Source organism: Chiloscyllium plagiosum, chromosome 15 (genome assembly GCF_004010195.1).
Source record: "Chiloscyllium plagiosum isolate BGI_BamShark_2017 chromosome 15, ASM401019v2, whole genome shotgun sequence".
NCBI classification, from domain to species: domain Eukaryota; kingdom Metazoa; phylum Chordata; class Chondrichthyes; order Orectolobiformes; family Hemiscylliidae; genus Chiloscyllium; species Chiloscyllium plagiosum.
Genome location: NC_057724.1, coordinates 53,030,269 through 53,040,092, shown reverse-complemented (window position 1 = coordinate 53,040,092; position 9,824 = coordinate 53,030,269). Strand labels below are relative to the sequence as shown.

The following is a 9,824-nucleotide window of genomic DNA, read 5'->3' as shown; positions in this document are numbered from 1 at the left end:
CTATCTATCAGCTCTGAAAGGTCCTCCAGAAATCAGTTTGCACTTTCACAATTTAGTTATACTGGGTATAAGCCTGGAGCATAAAATTGCTGCTAATTTGGCACAAAGTTCTTTTCTGTTCACTTGTAATAGTGAACTTGGGAAATGTGTACAGGCAAAGGTTGTTTTAACCTGACATTCTAATTCTGAAAACCCACAGATGGGGAATGGAAAGCATCAGGCGAGTACAGTTGTAACTCCTCCTCTTTGTTATTCTTTCATGGAATATAGTCTTCACTGGCAAGGTCAGTATTTGTTGCCCATTCCTAATTGCCCTTAATCTGAATGGCTTGGTGGGGCATTTCAGAGGGCAATTCAGATTCAACCACACTGCTGTGAGTGTGGAGTCATATGGAGGTCAGACCAGGTAAGAATGGCAGATTTTCTTCCTGAAAGGATATCTGATATTGTACACAGGCACATGGTTCATATACTTATTGCAAGCTTCCTATATATGATATTTGAATAAAGTAATCATTCATTTTTAATATAAGACTTACGATGGTGGGTAAAGTTTCAAAACTGATTTAAGACATAATGTCAGAATGGGGTGGGAATGGAGAGTTACAGAAGTCATTGGGTGACCCTAGTGATCACTAGAGTTTTCATCTTACAACAATGGCTTGGAGTTTGAATCTCAATGTAAATAGATTTAAATTTGCATGTGACATTAGAGTAGGAGGAGTAAAAGCATTGAAGGAGATATATCAGAAAAAAAAAAATCCAGGGCCGGCAGCATTTCTCCCGACCACCAGACACAGATGGTGATTTTAATCTAAAATGGTTCTTTGGCCAACTAACCTTGCAAAATAAGGGATCAGGTAGATGAAGTATAAAGAAGAACTGATATTACCTGTATCCTACAGGAAGCCAAATATTGGTAAGATGAAGTGGAAGCTCATCCTGATAATCATTAGGTGTGTCACTAACCACAGTTACTGCCAACAGAAGGAGCATTGTCCGGTAAGACACTTCAGATGAAAAGGGGGGATTACGGTCCAACCCACTGAAAGCTGGAAACAGTGGAGAGGGACTGTTGAATGTCATGTCGGTAGAAATGGAGGGATGTGGGAAGGGGATGAGGGTGACAAGGAGGTGAGAGCTAAAGGACATTTTTCATCCAATGTTTTCAATACAATGGGGAAGTAATGCCCAATTATGAAGAATGGTATAGGGACTGAGTGGGAATTTACTGGTAATGAAAGAGTTATAACCCTTAAGTGTGTGGGATCCCTTTAAATCTCAATGATCAGGAGGGTGTACTTTGATTGATTTCTGTTCATTTAAAAAGCTGAATGGAACTAAATATAGAATGAAAGAATCCAAAATTAACTATATTCCCTCAGAACCCTCAGGTGCCCCAAGAGATCACTTCCCCTCTGGTCCTCAAAACTTGGCCTGACACAGCACCAGGACCACAGTGTGGGCTAGTCATGCCAAAGACTGATAAGGTCCTGTATGACAATGTCCACCATTACAACATGCCTGTAGTAATAAGCATAACTGGAATCCAGGTGCTTGAGTACTGCCCCTCCCAAATTCGTAATTTTTATATTGATTTTATTCAAGCGCTGCTTGTACAAGCGACAGAAAGTAATGAGGAAGAAGCAAATTTAGAGCCGAAAAGGCTGTTGGACAAGAAGTTTAATCAATGATGTCTGAACAGTTTACAACTAGGATGTCCACTGTGTGTATACTTGATTTACAGAACTTAAAACAGCAAAATCAGAACTCTAACCAAAATGTGAAACAAATCTTAGGCAAAATAAATAAGGGGAGGTGTTGCATCCAGTAGCATTACTGTTAGACTACTAATCCAGAGACACAGGTAATGTTGTGGGACTTGATTTCAAACGCTACCATGGCAGACGGTAACGTTTAAATTAAATAAAACCCAGCATCAAAAGTTTAATAACAACTATTTTATATTAAGCCCCAAGGTAGGCCTAGTAAAGCTGAATGATATACTTGAGAGAAAGGAAACTGTTCTTAGTGTCACTGAGGAAATTAAACAGAATTTGGGCAACAGCTTTGAGAAATATGAAACTAAAATTAAACTTTTAGCAGAGGATCTGTAGTACATCTGGAAACAGCTAGCCAAAGTTCAGTCAACTTTTATAAAGGTTTTTCAACAATCTAAGAAATTTAAGGAGGATATTGAAACATTTGAAGTGACTAGTCGGTGGATGACCTCTGGAAGGGGTCCGATTCTGTGGATCCATATCATGTCATATCTTACTATATTGATAATTTTCTGTACTTTGCTTTATTTAATATTCTGTATAATAATGTTTGCCAAATGGAAAGGGGATAAAACCCACCAATTAAATTTGGGATTGATGTTCCATAAGCAGTAACATAAATGGTCATTAGATCAGAGTTTAGCTGTCTTAAGCACTATGATTGACCAGATCTTGATGCTGACCTCGGAGGGTGACATGGCCAAGATTTGTGATCTAATTGACTAAATAAACATTGCATGAAAAGGGGGGGACTGTGATCTTGTAGGTAACAATGGTTCTATAACAGAGTTGCAGCCTAACACGCATGATGGGTAATAATGCTAACTTTATATAAACTCTAGATCAGCTTGCTGTGAAAGGGAGAAGTAAAGCCAACTGCTGTTTAGGCAAATGGCTGATGTTGAAGGTTGTTTGATCTCTGTGGTTGCAGAAAATGGATAAAAGAAGACATAAGAATGATGGACACAGATAGCTCCTGTCTACAAAACCCTCGGACAAATTAACTCAGAACCATGAGGATTTTATGCAAGGGAACATGACATGGAAGATTGGTAGAATACATAGAAGTGAAGGAAGATTGAGACATCGAAGACTTGAACAGCAACGTGTGATCAACCATCACAAAGAGAAGAGTCTAACTTTGAAACTCAGAGAAAAATTGATTTGTCTGAATGAATGTGGTCAGCTCACTGGGTATAGGTCGTATTGAGATAAATGAGTTCACTATGTGCTTACTAAGGACTAAACAGTTACTAATAAAGAGGAATTTTGTTAGATTCTAATTTGGCTGTATGCCCTTTATGTCATGAAAGTTGTCATCCTAGAGTCATGGAGTCATAGAGATGTACAGCACAGAAACAGACCCTTCAATCCAACTCATCAATGCCAACCAGATATCCCAACCCAATCTAATCGCACCTGCCAGCACCCGGTCCATATCCCTCCAAACCCTTCCTATTCATGTACCCATCCAGATGCCTTTTAAATGTTACAATCATACCAGCTTCCAACACTTCCTCTAGCAGCTCATTCCAAATACATACCACTCTCTGCGTGAAAAAGTTGTCCCTTAGGTCTCTTTTATATTTTTCCCCTCTCACCCTAAACCTATCACCTCTAGTTCTGGACTCCCCCACCCCAGGGAAGAGACTTTGTCTATTTATCCTATCAATGCCCCTCAAGATATTATAAACCTCTACAAAGGTCACCCTTCAGCCTCCGACCTTCCAGAGAAAACAGCCCCAGCCTATTCAACTTCTCCCTTTGGCTCAAATCCTCCAACCCTGGCAATATCTTTGTAAATCTTTTCTGAACTCTTTCAAGTTTCACAATATCTTTCTGATAGAAAGGAGACCAGAATTGCATGCAATATTCCAAAAATATCCTGTACAGCCACAACATGACCTCCCAACTCCTGTACTCAATACTCTGACCAATAAAGGAAAGCATACCAAATGCCTTCTTCACTATCCTACCTACCTGCAACTCTACTTTCAAGGAGCTATGAACCTGCACTCCAAAGTGTCTTTGTTCAGCAACACTCCCTAGGACTTACCATTAAGTGTACAAGTCCTGCTAAGATTTGCTTTCCCAAAATGCAGTACCTCGCATTTATCTAAACTAAACTTCAACTACCACTTCTCAGCCCATTGGCCCATCTGATCAAGAGTCCGTTGTATTCTGAGGTAACCTTCTTCGCTGTCCACTACACCTCCAATTTTGGTGTCATCTGCAAACGTACTAACTATACTTCTTATGCTCACATCCAAATCATTTATATAAATGACAAAAAGTGGTGGACCCAGCACCAATCCTTGTGGCACTCCACTGGTCACAGGCCTCCAGTCTGAAAAACAACCCTCCACCACCATCCTCTGTCTTCTACCTTTGAGCCAGTTCTGTATCCAAATGGTAAGTTCTCCCTGTGTTTCATGAGATCTAACTTTGCTAACCAATCTCCCATGGAGAATCTTGTTGAACGCCTTTCTGAAGTCCATATGGATCATGCCTTCCACTCTGCCCTCATCAATCCTTTTGTGACTTCTTCAAAAACTCAATCAAGTTTGTGAGGCATGATTTTCCATGCACAAAGCCATGTTGACTATCCCTAAACAGTCCTTGCCCTTCCAAATACATGTACATACTGTCTCTCAGGATTCCCTCCAACAACATGCCCATCATTGATGGCAGGCTCATTGGTCTATAGTTCCCTGGCTTGTCCTTACCACCATTCCTAAACAGTGGTACCACGTTAGCCAACCTCCAGTCTTCCGGCACCTCACCTCTGACTCTCGATGATACAAATATCTCAGCAAGAGTCCTAGCAATTACTTCCCTAGCTTCCCACAGAGTTCTAGGGTACACCTGATCAGGTCCTGGGAATTTATCCACTTTTATGCATTTCAAGACATCCAGTACTTCCTCCTTTGTAATATGGACATTTTTCAAGATGTCACCATCTATTTCCCTACTTTCTATATCTTCCATGTGCTTTTCCATCGTAAACACTGGTACAAAATACTCATTTAGTATCTTCCCCATCTCCTGCGGCTCCACACAAAGGCCACCTTGCTGATCTTTGAGGGGCCCTATTCTCTCCCTAGTTACCCTTTTGTCCTTAATGTATTTGTAAAAACCCTTTGGATTCTCCTTATTTTCTATTTGCCAAAGCTATCTCATATCCCCTTTTTGCCCTCCTTATTTCACTCTGAAGTATACTCCTACTACCTTTAGGTCAGCAGCAGTCAGTCTATCTCTGACAGAAACAGAAGGATCATGGATACAGTCACCAGCATCTAAAAGCAGAAGAGAGTGGGAATGGACACCAGATGAAATGATGTGAGCTACAGAGAAAAAAGTCTACAAGTGATCCAACAGGAGGATTTGAGTTGATTGGTAGTTGAGAAACTGCTGCTTGCGAATATGTTTCCACTATAGAAATTCACATAAGGAATGAAAGAATTTACACATTCAGAAGGTGGAGCTTATTTATGAGTAAGGACAAACAATTTCTGCCATCTCCCATTGTTATACTACAAGAGTAAGGTTAAAGGAAGTTAAAGTTAGTCAGTCAAGTAGCTTAAACATATTTGGCAAAAATGTGGCAGAACAATTCAGCCAAGTGGAATGCTTGTTTTGTAGCATGTAGCGGGGTGTGGGGGTTGGGGGTGGGGTAAGAGGAGTGAAGGTGGGCCCATAAAATGACAGCCACACTCAGACAACAACTCACCAGGACAAAAGGCCCAGTATCAATCATGTGCAAGACTAATGATATTTACAAGATTCCATGCAAAGATTACACAAAACAAGATATATGCCAAATAAGCACACAACTAAAATCCGCATCCACAAACACAAACAAGCCACTAAATGCCATGACCAGCTGTCTCTAGCAGCCAGACACACAGGAGACAGGGACCACAATTTCGACTGGGACAACACAACAATCATTGGACAAGCTAAACAGAGGACCGCCAGAGAATTTCTAGAAGCATGGCACTCTTCCACAGACTCCATCAATAAGCAAATTGGCCTCGACCCAATATATCCGCCGTTACAACAAACAACCGGAACTGGCAATCAGAAGCAGCAGAAGCAGAACCAAATAAATTCCAGAAGACACAGTACAGAAGCGCTTCACAGGAGGCTCCAAATCACTGAAAATGTCACCGAGACAGGGGATGAAACAGCTTTCCAGCTCAGCGAACATACCTACAACCATTGCTGGAAAAGCTCAGCAAGTCTGTCAGCATTTGTGAAGAGAAATCAAAGTAAACATTTTGGGTCAAGTGACCCTTCTGCAGACCCTTCCTCTATGAAAGCGTCACTCAACCCAAAATCTTAACTCTGATTTCTCTCCACAGATGCTGCCAGACCTGCTGAGGTTTTCCAGCAATTTATGTTTCTCTTTCCAATTTACAGCATCCGCAGTTCTTTCAGTTTTTACACAAACACAAGCTCCAGGTTTCAGAGCTTGAACAATAGAATCCCAAATGTTCATTCATGAGGCAGAGGATGCATGGATAGCATTTTAAGAGAGATTGTCAACTGCAGGTTAGAAGCAAGCAAGCAGATAGGGAATGGGTGATTGTCAGGTAGTGAAAGAGAATAGGTTGCTAGTAAAGAAGACGCCAAAGGACATTTTCACAAGAGGAATTTCTGGTTAGGAAAACAGGCAGGCATTTCTGCTGGCGTCATCATGGCTTTAGAATGATTTGTTGCGTCCCTCATAGTAGGGTCAGGGATGTCACAGAATGGATGCAGAACTTTCTTCTGGGGCAGGGCAAATAGCTAGATACCATGGTCCACATTGATACTAGCAACATAGGTAAGATGGGAAATGTGATCCTACAATCAAAATTTAAGGAGCCAAGTAGAAAATTAGCAAGGAGGATCTCTGAGGTAGGAAACTTCCAGTGCCTAATGCAAGTGAGTACAGAAATAGAAAGATAAGACAGATGAATGAGTGGCTAGGAAAATAGCATGTGATGAGTCATTAGTTTCCTGGGACACTGGAACTGACTCTGGCTAAGATGCCACTTGGACAAGCCAGACTGTTTAAGTCTGAACAGATAGGACCATGTTCCTGGAGGGGCATTTTGCCCATGTCATAATGGATGGTTTAAACTAACTCTGAGGTCTGTGCACAGTAACGGCTCCGAGAAGCAGAAGATATGCGTTGGAGATTGGCACTGAATTAAATTGGTCAAAGAGCAGATGCAGGTACCATGGACCAAATGGGCTCCTTCTGCACCAAACTAATTCTGTGATTCTCTGACTCTGTGTCCACAACACTTAACGCAGCAACATTGAGGAAATACAGGGAATTCAGGAACTGTAAAACACTCTAGTAGTGTGCAAACCACATATGTGCAGAGGCTTGGATAAAGAAGTGTGAAAACAATCAGGACAGCAATCAACATGAGAACAACACACATGATTCCAACACACCTATAAATTAAGAATGGTCATGCATGAAATCTAGATTTCTGAAGTTTTAAACCATCACAAGATCCAAAAGGATTATGAAACTACTTTTATGTTAAACAGTCTCTTGGAGTCTTAAACACTTACATTTTTCAATTCTTTTTGTGTAAATTAAATTGTAACTACCCTAATGCAAATGGATTTTTATTCTTAGTGCATGTACTTTGACCTTAAGAAAAAAAATGTTGTGTTAGTATATTAGGAACTGCAAAGTTTTAAAGCATGAAATGCTAGTTAACCAGGAACCGGGATGGGGGGGGGGGCAAAAAGTGTTAACCACATGACCAAGGCAGCAAGACAGAATATAAATCTGTAGTTGCAAGTTGTGTTCTGAGCTGTTAATAAACTTATTTGAACTTTTCAAGTTAACTGAATCCATTATGTCATTCTGTATTACTTAAAATAACAAATGCAAATATGACACAGTCCATGTGGTGTATGAACACCTACAACATTATTAGAAAGTGAATTCCAGGGTTTGGATCCAACAACAGTGAAGAAATGGTATTCCCAAATCAGTACTGTATTTAGAGGATAAACTAACTCCATGGAGGCTGGCAACTGTCACCAAGTCATCCTTTATTTACATGATTTGGAGATGCTGGTGTTGGACTGTGGTGTACAATGTTAAAAATCACACAGCGGCAGATTATAGTTCAACAGGTTTAATTGGAAGTACTAGCTTTCCAAGCGCCGCTCTGAAAGCTAGTGCTTCCAATTAATCCTGTGGGACTATAACCTGGTGTTGTGTGATTTTTAACTTTATTTACATGTGCATGGTACTTGCACACCGATCAGCTAGCTAAGAGTCCGTCCCCAGAGTGAAGGGAATCCCTGAGACTCCTGTTTATCTTTTTTTTCAAGCAGTGCCCTTCACATCCAAAGCACCACACTTTTTTTTTGGCAATGAACACTCCAGTTTATTTTATTTTTTTATTTAACCCCCACACTACTACCTGAGTGCGGTAGTGCTTATTTTTCCCCCAGCACCCATGATGTGTGTGTGCAGGTGTGAGACACAGTGAAAGACACAAAGTGCACGAATCTTTATTCAATTTCCACCACCAGGAAGATAGGAAAACACCCGAGTGGCCAGTGACAAGCACTGAGAGACTCCTGTTTATTTTTTTTATTTTATTAAACAAATTACAAAAACAGTCTACAACAAACAGCTGCATACAAGAGACAGCAATTTTATAAGGGAGAGGAGCAGCAAAGCCAGGCCCAAAACCATACCATTCAAACAGTTTACAGGGACATGAGGACAAACCTCAAATCCCAGTTTCACAAAGATATAAAGAGACAACAGCAATGACAGTTGTACATTACACAGTACTGTTACATACAAAAGTGCAGACAATACAGACCCAGCAAGCCCCTGCCCCTCCCACCTTCCGACCACTCTAAGGCACACTCCTTTTTATTTTTTTTTAATTTAACCCCCACACTACCACCTAAGTGCGGTAGTGCTTATTTTTTCCCCAGCACCCATGGTGTGTGTGTATACGTGTGAGACACAGTGAAAGACACAAAGTGCACAAATCTTTATTCAATTTCCACCACCAGGAAGATAGGAAAACACCCGGGTGGTACTCCTGTTTATATCTGTCAGCCAGGACTTCCTGACTGGTCCAGCTTAGCTGCCCCAATCAGGGAACTCATACTCAATGGGATCCACCTGGCCAACCTTGTTCCAATCACTGGAGAGGGGATCTTGCAGGTGGTGGTATTTTCATGTATCTTATGCCCTTGTCCTTCTGGGAGGTAGAAAGCATATGAATGCTGCCAAATAAATCTTGATATGTTGCTGCAAAGTACCTTGTATATAATATATACTGCTATCACATATGTCGTTGGTGAAGGGATTGTGTTGTTAACGTAATGGATAGGGTCTCACTTAAGCAGGTGACTTTGTCTTCGGTGGGATCAAGCTTCTTGGCTGTTGCTGGAACTGCACACATCCTTGCAAGTAGACGTATTAGATCACACTCCTAACTTGTACCTTGTAGATAGTGGACAGATTTGGGGAAGTCAGGATTAGAATTACTCACCAAAGAGTTAATAGCCTCTAATGTGTTCTTGCATTTCTATTACATTTATATGTCTGGTCAAGTTTATTCTCTTTTCAATGGTAACTTCCAGGATGTTGATAATGGGGTTCCAACCAGGCTGAATGTGTCTACACTTAGGAGCAGATGGCCAGTTTCTGAGGAGTTTTAAATGTTGCCAAATGTTGTGAAATCTTCCATGAACAGCCTAACTTCTGCCCTTATGATGAAACCACTAAGGGTGATTGGGAATTGGAAACTTTCTTGAGGAACCCTTGCAATGATATCCCATGATTAAGGTGATTGGTCATCTCCAAGACTACTTTGATATTAAGGGTAGTCAGGCTCAGCTCATCTTGAGTCCAAGTTAGTTCCAAAAAAGAGTCATTAGTCTCAAAACGTTTATTCTATTTCTCTTTCCACAGATGTTTCCAGACCTGCTGAGTTTCTCCAGCATGTTCTATCTTCAGTGTTTAGTTCAGCATTTTAGCCCATGTTTGAATCAGGC

General features: G+C 40.8%; 1 long non-coding RNA gene across 1 annotated transcript; it reads left to right on the top strand.

Moving 5' to 3' along the window:
* The first annotated feature begins 378 nt into the window (after positions 1-378).
* LOC122557319 lies at positions 379-3,091 on the top strand. The gene is made up of 3 exons (XR_006313804.1): positions 379-406; positions 906-1,002; positions 2,713-3,091. It is a non-coding gene; the product is annotated as an uncharacterized LOC122557319 (long non-coding RNA).
* Positions 3,092-9,824: the final 6,733 nt, after the last annotated feature.